The sequence below is a fragment of the Bison bison genome, unplaced genomic scaffold (genome assembly GCF_000754665.1).
Source record: "Bison bison bison isolate TAMUID 2011002044 unplaced genomic scaffold, Bison_UMD1.0 scf7180017864465, whole genome shotgun sequence".
Taxonomy (NCBI): domain Eukaryota; kingdom Metazoa; phylum Chordata; class Mammalia; order Artiodactyla; family Bovidae; genus Bison; species Bison bison.
The window spans coordinates 6,476,776-6,494,417 of NW_011495026.1; positions in this window are offsets into that span (position 1 = coordinate 6,476,776).

Consider the following 17,642-nt stretch of genomic DNA (forward strand, 5'->3'; position numbering starts at 1 on the left):
TTATTATTTACAAATAATACATCTTTATTTTAAAATTATACACAAACTGTGCAGTTCATTGTTAACTGAAAAAGCGTTAATATTTACAAAACAAGACCATTTTGTACACAGTTGAATGTCAGTTCAAATATATTTGTAACTTGAAATGCCATTTAAGTCATACATAAAGTAAGTGAAATTATGTCTAACAAATAGTATCTCCTTTATAAAGAAAATTATAAAATTTTATTCAATCATTAAAAATATCTATTTTGGAGTTAGGGTTAGGGGATTAAGAAGTACAAACTATCATACATAAAATAAATAAGATACAGTGATAAATAGTAAAACACAGGAAATATAAACAATACGTTATAATGATACTGAAGGAATATAACCTTTAAAAATTGTAAATCACTATGTTGTATGCCTGAAACTTATATTGTACATCAACTATATCTCAATAAATAGATAGATAGGTATATGATAGACAGATAAATATACCTAACTAAATCAAAAGCTATCCCATGTTCTCTTGCATATTTTGCTAAATAATGTACAGATGTCAATTTTACCCCAATCAATCAATATAATCAATGTAATTCAAACAGAATCAAAGGCAGATCTTTTGGAGTGCATGCATGAACTTGATACATTTATGTAAAATGAGTATGAAAGAGAAAAAGGCCCAAATATAATCAAAACACTCTGAAGAAGAAAATGGAATAACTTGCCCTGTCAGATATGAATACTTACACCAGAGCCATAGTATTTATGGGGACATATGAAAGCATAGAAATACTCTTTCCTATAGAGTTTATGATAGAAGAAACAACACAACTTAGTGGAAAGTAGATGGACTATTTAATATACAGAGTGCGAAAATTGCATATACATATGGGGAAAAAAATGGATGCCTAATTCCCACTGTGGATATATACATAAAAATGGAGGTAAAATAAAGAGTGTCTAAGGTAAAACTTCTAAAAAGTTTAGTTGGGAACATAGGAAAATATCTTCAAGATCCTTGAGATAGAAAATAAATTCTTAAATAGAGATTTGACAATACAAATCATAGAACAATGATTAATATGACTACAATAAAATGAAGGATGTCTATGCATTATTGGACACAATAAAAAGAATATGAAGAAAAACCACATAAAGTTCTGGAGAAGATATCTGCGTTATGGGAGTGGCGAGCCATAGGACTGGAAAAGGTCAGTTTTCATTCCAATCCCAAAAAAAGGCAGTGCCAAAGAATGCTCAAACTACCGCACAATTGCACTCATCTCACACGCTAGTAAAGTAATGCTCAAAATTCTCCAAGCCAGGCTTTAGCAATGCATGAACCGTGAACTTCCAGATGTTCAAGCTGGTTTTAGAAAAGTCAGAGGAACCAGAAATCAAATTACCAACATCACCTGGATCATCGAAAAAGCAAGCAAGTTCCAGAAAAACATCTATTTTTGCTTTATTGACTATTCCAAAGCCTTTGACTATGTGGATCACAATAAACTGTGGAAAATTCTGAAAGAGATGGGAATACCAGACCACCTGATCTGCCTCTTGAGAAACCTGTATGCAGGTCAGGAAGCAACAGTTAGAATTGGACATAGAACAACTGACTAGTTCCAAATAGGAAAAGGAGTACGTCAAGGCTGTATATTGTCACCCTGCTTATTTAACTTATATGCAGAGTACATCATGAGAAATGCTGGGCTGGAAGAAGCACAAGCTGGAATCAAGATTGCCAGGAGAAATATCAATAACCTCAGATATGCAGATGGAACCACCCTTATGGCAGAAAGTGAAGAAGAACTAAATAGACTCTTAATGAAAGTGAAAGAAGAGACTGAAAAAGTTGGCTTAAAGCTCAACATTCAGAAAACAAAGATCAGGGCATCCAGTCCCATCACTTCATGGCAAATAGATGGGGAAACAGTGGAAACAGTGTCAGACTTTTTTTGGGGGGGGGCTCCAAAATCACTGCAGATGGTGATTGCAGCCATGAAATTAAAAGATGCTTACTCCTTGGAAGGAAAGTTATGACCAACCTAGGCAGCATATTAAAAAGCAGAGACATTACTTTGCCAACAAAGGTCCACCTAGTCAAGGCTATGGCTTTTCCAGTAGTCATGTATGGATATGAGAGTTAGACTATAAAGAAAGCTGAGCACCTAAGTATTGGTGCTTTTGAAGTGTGGTGTTGGAGAAGACTTTTGAGAGTCCCTTGGACTGCAAGGAGATCCAACCAGTCCATCCTAAAGGAGATCAGTCCTGGGTGTTCATTGGAGGGGCTGATGTTGAAGCTGAAACCCCAATACTTTGGCCACCTGATATGAAGAACTGACTCCTTGGAAAAGACCCCGATTCTGGGAAAGATTGAAGGTGGGAGGAGAAGCGGACGACAGGGGATGAGATGGTTGGATGGCATCACCGACTCAATGGACATGAGTTTGGGTAAACTCTGGGTGTTGGTGATGGACAGGTGAGGCTTGGTGTGCTGCAGTCCATGGGGTAGCAAAGAGTCACAGACAACTGAGCAACTGAACTGAACTGAATCTGCCTTATATATACCAATTAAGAATTAATATTCATAAATTTAATTTACCAATGTATATCAGAGAATTAACCTAATTAAAAATGAATTAAGCCAGAATCAGTCATATTATAAGAAGAAACAAGGATCACCAAGTTACTGGTAGGAGTATAAATTAGTACAGCCACATTGCAAAATAGTTTGGCTTAACTTAACAAAGTTTGCTGTTTGTTTACATTATGTTCCAGAAATTCTACTCCAAAATAGAATTTTCTACTCAGAAAATTCTTGCACATATGTTTCCAGAAGATGTTTATAATAATATATAAAACATCATCTTTTTATTAGCAAAAACTGTTACCACCCCAAATGTCTGTCAACAGTATAATGAGTAAATAAGTTATTATAGTGTTGCAACAAAGTTCTACAAAGCCCAACCACAGATATCCTGTTATTCATATTCAAAAAATAATAAAATATGAAACAGCAAAATCACAGAACAAACTAGTTGTCTTTATATATAACACAAAATAGGGAAATCAAACCACAAATTTTTCAGGGATATATATTTACATAACAAAATTAAAGAAAACTAGAGAAGGATTATTAAGTATCCAAGCTGATATTAACTATTAGGTGAAGTAGTGAGGGAACTTGTTCAAAGGATGATATACTGTGCTTTCAAATACAAACTAAGTCAGTTAGTATTTCTATAATACTTTTTTTTTCAGTTGTACATATATTAGCATTTGGAGTAAGGTATATTTCATCAAAAATATATTTGATGCAACATATAGATGCATTTGTAATCTAAAGTGATGAGATTTGGTCTAATTTTCTCCCAGACAAGTATCAGTTGAAGTCATGAATTGTTTTTGACCACTCAATAAGGAATTGTTGGAAAATGTATTCTTTTGCAGATAGAAGTCACTCTTGGGAATTGAGTCATGAGCTACTGTCTCAGAGTTCTGATCTAGAAAGAACATGTTTCCACAGTGACTGCACTCATATGTTCCTTGCCTTCATTCCATAACATGGTAAATGCAGGGAAGAATTACATTAACCCCCAGCCTCACCTAGATGTCGTGGTATACTTCTTTGTCTTTAGATCCATCCCCTCTTTTTAACCTCTCCTCTTTCTTCTCCAGACACTGATTTTGAAAATAAATCAATTCTGCTGCAGGCAGAGATCACCACAGTGTCTGAAGAATCATTTTACCTTTATGATCAGAGAATATGTGGGGATTTTCTCCCATTTAAGCTCAAGGAATTTCTTCTCTGATATCACAGAAAGAAGGTAGATGCTCAAGTAGCAAATAATTCTCTAGAAAATTTACTTTAAAAGGCAATACAGCCATTGTAAATTATCTGAAATACCGATAACAGTTCAGTTCAGTCACTAAGTCATGTCTGACTCTTTGCAACCCCATGGACTGCAGCACTCCAGGCCTCCCTGTCCATCACCAATTCCCGGAGTTCAACCAAAACCATGCCAATCAAGTCAGTGATGCCATCCAACCATCTCACCCTCTGTCATCCCCTTCTCCTCCTGCCCTCAATCCTTCCCTGCATCAGAGTCTTTCTCAGTGAGTCAACTCTTCGCATGTGGTAGCCAAAGTATTGGGGTTTCAGCTTCAAATCAGTCCTTCCAATAAACACCCAGGGCTGATCTCCTTTAGGATGGACTGGTTGGATCTCCTTGCAGTCCAAGGGACTCTCAAGAGTCTTCTCCAACACCACACTTCAAAAGCATTAATTCTTCTGCACTAACCTTTCTTTATAGTCTAACTCTCATATACATACATGACTACTGAAAAAACCATAGCCTTGACTATATGGACCTTTGTTGGCAAAGTAATGTCTCTGCTTTTTAATATGCTGTCTAGGTTGGTCATAACTTTCCTTCCAAGGAGTAAGCACCTTTTAATTTCATGGCTGCAATCACCATCTGCAGTGATTTTGGAGCCCAAAAAAAGAAAGTCAGCCACTGTTTCCCCATCTATTTGCCATGAAGTGATGGGACCGGATGCTCTGATCTTAGTTTTCTGAATGTTGAGCTTTAAGCCAAATTTTTCCACTCTCCTCTTTAACTTTCATCAAAAAGCTCTTTATTTATTCTTCACTTTCTGCCACAAAGGTGGTTCCATCTGCATATCTGAGTTTATTGATATTTCTCCTGGCAATCTTGTTTCCAGGTTGTGCTTCATCCATCCCAGGGTTTCTTATTATGTACTCTACATATAAGTTAATTAAGCACACTGACAATATACAGCCTTGAGATACTCCTTTTCCTATTTGGAACCAGTCAGTTGTTCCATGTCCAGTTCTAACTGTTGCTTTCTGACCTAAATACAGGTTTCTCAAGAGGCAGGTCAGGTGGTCTGGTATCCCCATCTCTTTCAGAATTTTCCACAGTTTATTGTGATCCACATAGTCAAAGGCTTTGACAGTCAATACAGCAGAAATAGATGTTTTTCTGGAACTCTCTTGCTTTTTCGATGATCCAGCAGATGTTGACAATTTGATCTCTGGTTCCTCTAACTTTTCTAAAACCAGCTTGAACATCTGGAAGTTCATGGTTCATGTATTGCTGAAGGCTGGCTTGGAGAATTTTGAGCATTACTTTAGTAGTGTGCGAGACGAGTGCAATTGTGCGGTAGTTTGAGCATTCTTTGGCATTGCCTTTCTTTGGGATTGGAATGAAAACTGACATTTTCCAGTCCTGTGGCCACTGCTGAGCTTTCCAAATTTGCTGACATATTGAGTGCAGTACTTTCAGAACTAGCTTTGTTCATAGTGATGTTTTGAATTCCCATTCCAGGATGTCTGGCTCTAGGTGAGTGATCACGCCATTGTGATTATCTGGGTCATGAAGATCTTTTTTGTACAGTTCGTCTGTGTATTCTTGCCACCTCTTCTTAATATCACCTGCTTCTGTTAGGTCCACACCATTTCTGTCCTTTATTGAGCCTATCTTTGCATGAAATATTCCCTTGGTATCTCTAATTTTCTTGAAGAGATCTCCAGTCTTTCCCATTCTATTGTTTTCCTCTATTTCTTTGCATTGATCACTGAGAAAGGCTTTCTTATCCTCCTTGCTATTCTTTGGAACTCTGCAATCAAGTGGATATATCTTTCCTTTCTCCTTTCCTTTTCACTTCTTTTCTTTTCACAGCTATTTGTAAGGCCTTCTCAGACATCCAGTTTGCTTTTTTGTGTCTCTTTTTCTTGGGGATAGTCTTGATCCCTGTCGCCTGTACAATGTCATGAACCTCTGTCCATAGTTCATTAGGCACTCTGTCTATCAGCTCTAGGCCCTTAAATCTATTTCTCACTTCCACTGTATAATCATAAGGGATTTGATTTAGGTCATACCTGAATGGTCTATTTGTTTTCCCCACTTTCTTCAATTTAAGTCTGAATTTGACAATAAAGAGTTCATGATCTGAGCCACAGTCAGCTCCCCATCTTGTTTTTGCTGACTGAATAGAGCTTCTCCATCTTTGGCTGCAAAGAATATAATCAACCTGATTTCGGTGTTGGCCGTCTGGTAATGTCGATGTGTAGAGTCTTCTCTTGTGTTGTTGAAAGAGGGTGTTTGCTATGACCAGTGCATTCTCTTGGCAGAACTCTACTAGCCTTTGCACTGCTTCATTCTGTACTCCAAGGCCAAATTTGCCTGTTATTTCAGGTGTTTCTTGACTTCCTACTTTTGCATTCCAGTACCCTATAATGAAAAGGACATCTTTTTTGGGTGTTAGTTCTAAAAGGTCTGTAGGTCTTCATAGAACCACTCAACTTCAGCTTCTTCAGCATTACTGGTTGGGGCATAGACTTGGATTACCCTGATATTGAATGGTTTGCCTCTGAAACAAACAGAGATCAATCTGTCGTTTTTGAGATTGCATGCTTGTACTGCATTTCAGACTCTTTTGTTGACGATGATGGCTACTCCGTTTCTTCTAATGGATTCCTGCCCACAATAGTAGATATAATGGTCATCTGAGTTAAATTCACCCATTCCAGCCCAACTTAGTTTGCTGATTCCTCGAATGTCAACATTCACTCTTGCCATCTCCCGTTTGACCACTTCCAATTTGCCATGATTCATGGACCTAATATTACAGGTTCCTATGCAATATTGCTCTTTACAGTATCGGACCTTGCTTCTATCACCAGTCACATCGACAACTGGGTGTTGTTTTTGCTTTGGCTCCTTTTCTTCATTACTTCTGGAGTTATTTCTCCACTGATCTCCAGTAACATATTGCGTACCTATCAATCTGGGGAGTTCATCTTTCAGTGTCCTATCTTTTTGCCTTTTCATACTGTTCATGGGGTTCTCAAGTTAAGAATACCTAAGTGGTTTGCCATTGCCTTCTCCAGTGGACCACATTCTGTCAGATTCTCCACCACAACTTGCCCGTCTTGGGTGGCCCCACACGGAATGGCTTAGTTTCATGTTAGATGCAATTTGGTCTTCCTAGCAAACTTCAAATATTAATACATAATATATTCAGACTGTTGAGGTAATTCAGCCCTCTAACTCTTAAGACATGATCATTTTTTAAATTAGGTAAAACAAGCAACCAAAACAAAACAACAGAAGTTAAAAGGTCCAGGTGTCTCCATCTCATTCAAGAACAAAGAGAAATGGAGTAAGAAGTGAAGTTTTCCCATCCAACATAACCATTCAACAAAGCCAAGAGCTACATGGAAGTAAGCTCTTAGATCCTCCCCTGGATAATATAGGTTGATTAGCAAAGTCTTTTTTTTAAATGCATGGCAAAGTGATTTCTTTTTCTCCTTTCTCTGCCCTACATTTCTCTTTTCCCCCTCTCTTTATCCTTATGGGAAAAAATAAATAAGGAAATGAGCCATTAACCTTCATAATCTTTCATCCCTTTGAACTTCCCTGGGCCTATCTCTAACTGCTACACCCAAGTAAAACAAATGTAATTGTTAGTTTTCCCAGCCACTCACATGTTACACATATATCAGCTAGAAGCAATTTGTAAGTTTCTAGTATCTATATCTCTATGAGATAACGTCTGTCAAACACACATCACAATCCCCTGGGATATTGGAGATACTCAGCCTCCATTAATCTTTTATTTTTTTGAAATTCTTGTTGTTATTCTTTTTGTATTCAGTCTAATAGCTTGAGGACTGTTAGCTCTGCTGATAAAGAATCAACCTGCAATGCAGGAGACCTGGGTTCAATCCCTGGGTTGGAAACATCCCCTGGAGAAGGGAACGGTTGCCCATTCCAGTATTCTGGCCTGGAGAATTCCATGGACAGTATAGTCCATGGGATGGCAAAGAGACACAACTGAGCAAATTTCAGTTCACTTCACAATAGCTTGAATATGTATCAGGGATTTGGTTTAGAAATTTATAAACCCCTAAAAGGACTCTAAAGATAATATGATTGGAGTTTCTAATTATTATTCATAATTAAAAAAAAATAGGTCTCCCAAAAGATTCTCTTTTATTTGATGGGGTGAGATATATAATTTTTTTTTAATAAACAGAAACATTTACAACTAAAATAGGTCACCGCCACACACGAATCATTGAACTTGCTAAAATGTGTTCTGAAACCCCAGACTGGACGTCTGACCTATGTCTTTTCACAGGTGCTCTGAAAGCATAACAATAATAAAGTGGAAAGTGTGCCTCTTCCTTTTCAGCTCTCTTTGCTTAGCATTACATTGGTACTGGATTTACATCTCGCCTGTTATTTCTTTCAAGGGACAGAGGCAAAGTCAGTGCCAGGTGACTCTGTGGGTTTACATTGACTATGGAAGCTATTTTAGCTTGGGATCATTTTTCTAACAATTCACGGCAGTGACAGCAGGAAATTATCCCTACAGGAGAATCTAGCAATGCTGGGGAAGAAAAGAAAAAAAAAAATCTAGTTTTGGAGTCATGTGTTCCTTTTCCACAAATACTGAAGTCATTAACACGGATTACATAATGAATGAAAAACTTGTGACAACCAGTTGAGAAGATCTGCCCTGGTCATTAACAAGTGGAGGAAGTCTCCTCAGGTCTGCATGAGTAATTTGTAAGTGAGACAGTACCAAACGATATGCCTACCCCCCTAGCTTTTTTTTTTTTTTCTTTCTTTCTTTCTTTTTTTCTGTTTAATCCAAATGGCTGGAAATCCCTTGGTACAGGCATCAGTTTGGAAGTAGTTGTGGAATTTTACTTAAACTACACATAGTGAAGGATTGACCCTTTAGGTGTGAGACTTGGCAGCTGAGCTGCATGGAAAATACATAAGTAGTCAAAGAAGAAACCCAAACACGAGGGAGAGGTGGATGCCAATGTAGCCTTTCCATCTGTGGCAGTCCCTGCTGAGCGGGTGCTTAGGTTAGAAAACAAGGGAACAAGCACGGGCTGCAGACTTGGTATACCAGCACACAGATGTTGTCATGCAGTCCCCACATGCGATGAGAGATCTTTTTTCTGTTAAAATCTTGTCAGGGATAAAAGCTGATTCACAGTTCATATATTAAGTTCCTCCTATCTAAGCTTTGAAATAAATGCTGGAGCTAGAAATCAGAGCACTTCACATGACATTTCAGAATGGACCACCACCTTCTAAATAGTATAATCACACTGCCTTCCAAATATAGGTATTCAATAAATATTTGTTGAATTAAGCTGAACTCCAAAACAAACAGTTCTGCAGTTATTATTCAGTCTAAGAACTACTTAGGCTTATTCCCAAGGATAATAAAAGGGAATACTTAAAAATTTTTCCTATACAGATGAGAATCATATGAGCAATTTAACTTTTAACAAGCTGAAAACCCGATAGTTTGGAAGTGGTAGCCTATTTTAAGTGTAGAATGTGGAGAAGTCCTGGAAATAAATTCCCTTTATATATTTGTTATTTTCTTTTTAATCTTAATACCATAATGATGGAGGAAAATCATGTCAATTGACATATTGACATGATTAAATCAAAGTTAAATGTTTAGAACTGTGTTATATAATGGAACATATAGAACACACTGGTAGGTACCTCTGGACATTTGCTATTGAGAAAAGATCAGGGGGAATGTCTGTCCTGTGACTATGTGTCCTTCCCTTTTCAGATGTGGCTCTGAACTTGATTATAAAGAAGAAACCCATATATTTCCCTGTAACACACTGTTTCTCTCTGGTTATTGGACAAATATAAAATATTTCAGTATATTACAAAAGGAACCTAGAAACTAATGCAGGCGGTAGAATACTATTTGGGAGGCAGTACAAGTTGGATTCTACTTTTTGTAATGCAGATTTAAAACTAAGCCTTTTCTGTTTATGAATTGCGTAACTTGACAGATTATCTTTCTGAGTGTTAGTTTCTGTGTTATATTAACCCATTATTAGAAACAAATCTAAAGCAACTTGCACTGCATCTAGTAGACTGTTGGTACTCAGTGGATACTAGTTACCTCCACTGCTTTCTCTTTCTCTTGTGACCTCCTAGGAGCGTTTTTCTTTCCCATTCGTGATTGTCTCCAATTATTTTGCTACACAGGCAAATCGGTCATACCCTTTGTCCTATGAAAATGAGTAAAGAGCTTCAAGAGATTGCCCCAAAATAATTAAGACAGAAAATCTGTAAAGTAACAACATGGAACCCAATCAGATATTGAAGATTTAATTCTAAGACTATAAAGATGAGAAAAGAGATACTGCAGAATTTTTGAAAGAAAGGAGAATATTTAATATTTTGGCTAGCCAGTACGGACATCCTGCTATCAGCATTGAAAGAAAATCAGATATTGATAGTGGTTGTTTTCCACTGATAGAATCTAGAGTAACCACTGACAAAGATTCTCTCTTTTTTCAAAATTGGGATATAATTGCTTTAAAATGTTATGTTAGTTTCTGCTGTACAGCCATGCGAATCATCTATATATATACAAACGTCCCCTCCCTCTGGAGCCTCCCTCCCTTCCATCCCCTTCCACCCCTCTAGGTCATCACAGAGTACTGAGGGTGCTCAGTGCTATACCGCACCTTCTTGCTAAGAGAAAAACAAATTGTATATCAATGCATATATATGGAATCTAGAAAAACGGTACTGATGAACCAATTTGCAAGAGACCAGACTTAACACACAGAGGGAAGGAGAGGGAGAGATGAACTGTGAGAGTAGTAGCACTGACATATATACCATTAGTTCAGTTCAGTTCAGTTGCTCAGTCATGTCCGACTCTTTGTGAACCACAGCATGCCAGGCCTCCCTGTCCATCACCAACTCCCACAGTTCACCCAAATTCATGTCAATCGAGTCGGTGATGCCATCCAGCCATCTCATCCTCTGTCATCCCCTTCTCCTCCTGCCCCCAATCCCTCCCAGCATCAGGGTCTTTTCCAATGAGTCAACTAAAAAAAAGAAAAAGACTCCCTCTGATTGAACTCTTGCCAGGCTCTTCTCATCCTTTGCTTGGCTTGTACACTTGAACAAAACAGAAGCATTATTTCTAACAACTGAAGGCCACATCCCTAGTATAACCCTCTACCGCCCACCTCCCTCCCCCGCCCCCCAACCAATACAACCACTTTAAAGTGTCTGAGAAAACAAGGCTGTGGAAAGAATTGACTGTTTGTCCCACCCAACACACCTGAAGATAAGAACCCCTGTCTCTGTGGAAGAAGAGCCTAACTTTGATAAGCATCAAAGACAAAACCAGACAGATTTCACAAGGCCCAACTTCCCACTTTCTATTTTTTTTTTTGGTAATGTTTTTCCTTCTCTGACTTTTCTGAGTTCCTGTTCATTCCCCTCTCTATGCTCCCATTCTCCTTTTGAAACTCTGAGTCCCTCTGTACAAATTGAACTTGAATTCATATCAAGCTAGATTCTTTCCCCTATGACAATAGTATACTGCTGATTAAAATCCACCCTTATTTCTTTAACTAATGTTTGATTTTGTGTGATACCACATATACACCTGATATTATTAATCAAGAGCTTTGGTACTTTCCCCAGAAAAACTACTTATGATAGGATATTAAGGACAGAATATTTGTGTCTCCCCAAGATGGAGAAGACAATGGCACCCCACTCCAGTACTCTTGCCTGGAAAATCCCATTGACAGAGGAGCCTGGTAGGCTGCAGTCCATAGGGTCGCTAAGAGTCGGACACGACTGAGGGACTTCACTTTCACTTTTCACTTGCATGCATTGGAGAAGGAAATGGCAACCCACTCCAGTGTTCTTGCCTGGAGAATCCCAGGGATAGGGGAGCCTGGTGGGCTGCCATCTATGGGGTCGCACAGAGTTGGACACGACTGAAGCGACTTAGCAGCAAGATGAAATGATGAAATTTAATCTTCAATATGATGATATTTGGAGGTAGGGCCTTTGAGAGGTAGTTATATAATAAGGTGGAGCCCTCGTGAATAGGATCTGTGTCTGAATCTAGAAGAGGATTCTCAACAGAACCAGACCATCCTGGAAGCCTCATCTTGAATTCATAGCCTCCAAAACAGTGAGAAATACATTTTTCTTGCTGATAAACCATGCAGTCAGTGGTACTACATTATAGGAACTTCATGGGAAATACATGGGCACAGTGGAAACAGTGTCAGACTTTATTTTGGGGGGCTCCAAAATCACTGCAGATGGTGACTGCAGCCATGAAATTAAAGACACTTACTCCTTGGAAGGAAAGTTATGAGCAACCTAGATAGCATATTCAAAAGCAGATACATTACTTTGCAAACAAAGATCTGTCTAGTCAAGGCTATGGTTTTTCCTGTGGTCATGTATGGATGTGAGAGTTGGACTGCCGAAGAATTGATGCTTTTGAACTGTGGTGTTAGAGAAGACTCTTGAGAGTCCCTTGAACTGCAAAGAGATCCAACCAGTTCATTCTAAAGGAGATCAGTCCTGGGTGTTCATTGGAAGGACTGATGCTAAAGCTGAAAATCCAATCCTTTGGCCACCTCACGTGAAGAGTTTACTCATTGGAAAAGACCCTGATTTGGACATGGACATGGACATGGACATGAGTTTGGGTGAACTCCAGGAATTGGTGATGGACAGGGAGGCCTGGCGTGCTGCAATTCACGAGGTCACAGAGTCGGACACGACTGAGTGACTGAACTGAACTGAACTGAAAGTAAGACAAGAGAAACAAGATTTGTCAATTCCATCACCTACTGATTTCTTTATGCTATTTGCTGCCAGAATAAATCTGAAATATATCTTTTGTGACACTGAAGGAATTTGAGGATTCAGAAGTACAGATGGTGTTTACAACCCTTCTTAAAATTGGCACTTGTGACTTTAAAAGCAAATACATTTATATTGGGCATGAAATGCTGACTAGAAAAACTATGTTGGATTTGATCTTCTGTCTATAGGGCTGGAATGATGAGCTGCTTCTCTACAGAGGAAATTGAGCCCATCAGATGTGTTTACTAGGACTCTCCTCTTTCTGCTGTGTTCCTACCCCATTGTGCCATCATATATCTTTAATTTTCCTGCTAGATTTACCCTCTACTTGTGAACTTTACATCCTTTCCAAAGTCTTCCAAGACCTTGCTTAAAAGATACCTTTCATCTCAAATATTCGTCACTACACTGTCACTAAATTATATTTCTTAATCCATTTGTCTTTTTTTTTTTTTTCCTGCCACCAAAGATACTCTTTAAAAGATGGTCTCTTACAATACTCAGTTCCTAGTCATCACTAATCACACTGCTTTCCCATGCCAATTTGAGAGATAATGTGCTACTTTGGAAAAAAGAAACAATGAAGATTTCCTAAGATGTTAACCTAGTCTATTTTAACTATCTTCCTATGTGGTCTTTCTGTAGCATCTGACAATGTTGGCAATCTTATAGTTTTCTTCTGTATTCTTGGCTTCTTAGAAACTATTCATATGTGTTTTCCTTTTATTTTTCTCCATGTTTTCAGTTGTTTTAAAATTTAACTTGAGTACCATGTTAAATGGCATTATGAACACTATGAACGCTGAGGCAGAAAGAAGTTTGATACTATGAGGAGTTTAATGATAGCTTGATAATAGAATGATTTTGTATATCAGAGACAATCAACGTAATTGAAGCACAGAGAACAAGGAACTGGATTGTTGTATGTGTTTGTGTGTGTGTGTGTCTTAACAGAAATGTATTCTCTCACAGTTCTGGAGGCTAGGAGTTCAAAATTAAGGTGCTGGCAGGACTGTGCTGTCTCTGCAGGCTCTAAGGGCCAATCCGTTCCATATCTTTCTTTCAGCTTCTCATGTTTCCAGCAACTCTTTTTGTTCCCTCTTGTTATGGATACATTCTATATGACTGCATATACCTAGATACTGAGTTCAGGTATTATCATGTGCTGTGGTCTGAATGTCCCCTACCCACATCCATATGTAGAAAACCTCATATCTCATGTGATGGTATTAAGAGGTGGGCCAGATTCCACAGGTTAAGGGTTCAGTCCCACACCACTGAGCACCCTCCTCCCAGCTTCAGATGTCAGTTGCAAGTCCGGGTTTTCCTCTGTGCTTCTGTCTCACTGCAGTTTCCCATGACCCCCTCCTTGGACTCTAGACACCAGTTGCAAGTCTGGATTGTTACCTGTACGTTTGATTGACTGGCTCCAAAGCAGAGGTTGCCAGATCCCCCTCCTTGGGTTCCATAATTTGCTAGAGGCTCCCAGAACTTATAGAAACAGTAAAGCTTAATACAGTATTCTTATATCAAAAAATTAAGTGTAATTTATAAAGGTGAATATATATTTTGTTCTTTTTATACATAACAAAAATTACAAAGTAAATCAACTAATATATAAGTGCTAATAGTCATATCAAAATATTTCTTTATTCCGGTCAAGATAGGTAATTTAGTTTACTTTATTGAGGTAATTCCTATTTTCCACAAGACACCACACAATCTTAAGTAGCATTTTCAAATTTTATTAGTTCCAGAACAAAGCAATGCACAAATATACATCTTTGCAAAAAAAAAAAAGTTGATTTCTCTAGTTTTCAGAGACTCAGCAGGTGTGAAGCATAAAAAATAACAGATGGAAAAGTCAAATAAAAAAAAAACTGGGAAATGTTGCAGATAATTCTACTTACTATAATAAAACATAGTGTTAAAAGGGTGGCCTGTTTATTTTTACTTTTCTCACTGAAATAATTTACATGGAATATAGCTCCTAGCATTTCTTGGGACCTAAGAATGAGAAATTATTCTTTCTATCTTGAATAAAATTCCATTCCACTTCACATAATTGTGATTGCCAATAGAACTGAATATTAAAAATATATACTTCATAATGAATAAATATCCATGCCCACAACTGAGTCATTTGACAAATGACTTTATTTTTAAAAATTTCAGCCTTACTGAAGTAAAAGACAAAATTGTAAGATATTTAAAACATACCTCCTGATGGTTAGCAAATGCCAACTTTTTTTTATATAAATGTAACTTTAAAAAAAGAGTATGCAGTGTAGTCGATTTACACTGTTGTGCTAAGTTCCACTGTCAGCAAGGTGACTCAGTTATACACACACACATGCATATATGTTCTTTTCCATTATGGTTTATCACAAGATATTGAATATAGTTCTCTGTGCTATAGAGTAGGACCTTGTTTTTTATCCATTCTGGATGTAACAGTTTGTTATCTGCTAATCCCAAACTCCCAGTCATCCCCTCTTCCATCCTCCTCCCCCTTGGAAACCACAAATCTAATCTGTGTGTCTGTAAGACTGTTTCTGTTTTACAGTAATGTTCATTTGTGTCATATTTTAGATCTCATTTAGAAGTGATACCATATGGTATTTGTCTTTCTCTTTCTGACGTACATTGCATCCAGGTAGCTGTAAATGTCATTCTTCCACTCTTTTTTATGGCCGAGTAATGTTTTTGTGTACATATAATAGCGCATCTTCTTTATTTATTTACCTGTCAATGGACATTTAGGTTGTTTCCATGTCTTGGCTAGTGTAAATAGTGCTTTAATGCAGGAGTCCATAGATCTTAATTTTGTCTGGATATATGTCCAGGATGGAATTGCTGCATCATTTGGCAACTTCAGTTTTTGGAGGAACCTTCATACTGTTTTCCATAGTGGTTGCACCAATTTACATTCCTACCAACAGTGTAAGAGGGTTCCCTTTTCTCCACACCCTCTCCAGCAAGCAAATGACATATTTAAATGTTATACCATCATCCCTATATGTTTCTTTCCAAACACAGGTAAAGGAACATTTATAATAATGTTCACATTTGCTTAGCAAAAATTGGATAGTTTCATTGAAAATTTCTTAATTTAGCTAAATTATTTCCAATCACAATAATAAATGAATGAATTATTAATAAAATGCAAATCAATTTTTCACATAAACGTCCTTCTTAAGTTTATTTTGCCAATGGTACCACCACATTTCAATATATCTAGATTTGGAGCCTTAGAATTATAATTGCCCACTATTATATTTTGCTTCATCTACTCATGCTCCATATCATGTTGCTTTTTACTTGAAAATGACTCTTGGATTTATCTTTTTCTTCCCACTCCAGTTATCTTAACTTAGGTGCTTTTTAAAAAGACTTACACCTTTGTACGAGAATATCCTTCCAGTAGCCTCTTAATCCCATTTCGCCTCAAGTAACTGACTCTTTACGCTTATTTCACAATTACGTTTTTAAAGCTTTGATTATATAGCTTGGTTGAACACTTTACAAGGTGTGTTGGCTAACTCATTAATATCTTTCAAAATATACCCAATATCTTTGTTTCCAGATTTATTTCTTAGTATTTGCCCAATACAAATCACTAGACCATTCAGGTATGGCCTAAATCAAACCCCTTATGATTATACAGTGGAAGTGAGAAATAGATTTAAGGGCCTAGATCTGATAGAGTGCCTGATGAACTATGGAATGAAGTTCATGACACTGTACAGGAGACAGGGATCAAGACCATCCCCGTGGAAAAGAAATGCAAAAAAGCAAAATGGCTTTCTGGGGAGGCCTTACAAATAGCTGTGAAAAGAAGAGATGTGAAAAGCAAAGGAGAAACGGAAAGACATAAGCATCTGAATGCAGAGTTCCAAAGAATAGCAAGAAGACATAAGAAAGCCTTCTTCAGCGATCAATGCAAAGAAATAGAGGAAAACAACAGAATGGGAAAGACTAGAGATCTCTTCAAGAAAATTAGAGATACCAAGGGAACATTTCATGCAAAGATGGGCACAATAGAGGACAGAAATGGTATGGACCTAACAGAAGCAGAAGATATTAAGAAGAGGTGGCAAGAATACACAGAAGAACTGTACAAAATAGATCTTCATGACCCAGATAATCACGATGGTGTGATCACTCACCTAGAGCCAGACATCCTGGAATGGGAAGCCAAGGGGGCCTTAGAAAGCATCACTACGAACAAAGCTAGTGGAGGTGATGGAATTCCAGTTGAGCTATTTCAAATCCTGAAAGATGACGCTGTGAAAGTGCTGCACTCAATATGCCAGCAAATTTGGAAAACTCAGCGTGGCCACAGGACTGGAAAAGGTCAGTTTTCATTCCAGTCCCAAAGAAAGGCAATGCCAAAGAATGCTCAAACCACCGCACAGTTGCACTCATCTCACATGCTAGGAAAGTAATGCTCAAAATTCTCCAAGCCAGGCTTCAGCAATATGTGAACCGTGAACTTCCTGATGTTCAAGCTGGTTTTAGAAAAGGCAGAGGAACCAGAGATCAAACTGCCAACATCCACCGGATCATGGGAAAAGCAAGAGAGTTCCAGAAAAACATCTATTTCTGCTTTATTGACTATGCCAAAGCCTTTGACTGTGTGGATCACAATAAACTGTGGAAAATTCTGAAAGAGATGGGAATACCAGACCATCTGATCTGCCTTTTGAGAAATTTGTATGCAGGTCAGGAAGCAACAATTAGAACTGGACATGGAACAACAGACTGGTTCCAAATAGGAAAAGGAGTACGTCAAGGCTGTATATTGTCACTCTGCTTATTTAACTGATATGCAGAGTACCTCATGAGAAATGCTGGTCTGGAAGAAACACAAGCTGGAATCAAGATTGCCGGGAGAAATATCAATAACCTCAGATATTCAGATGACAC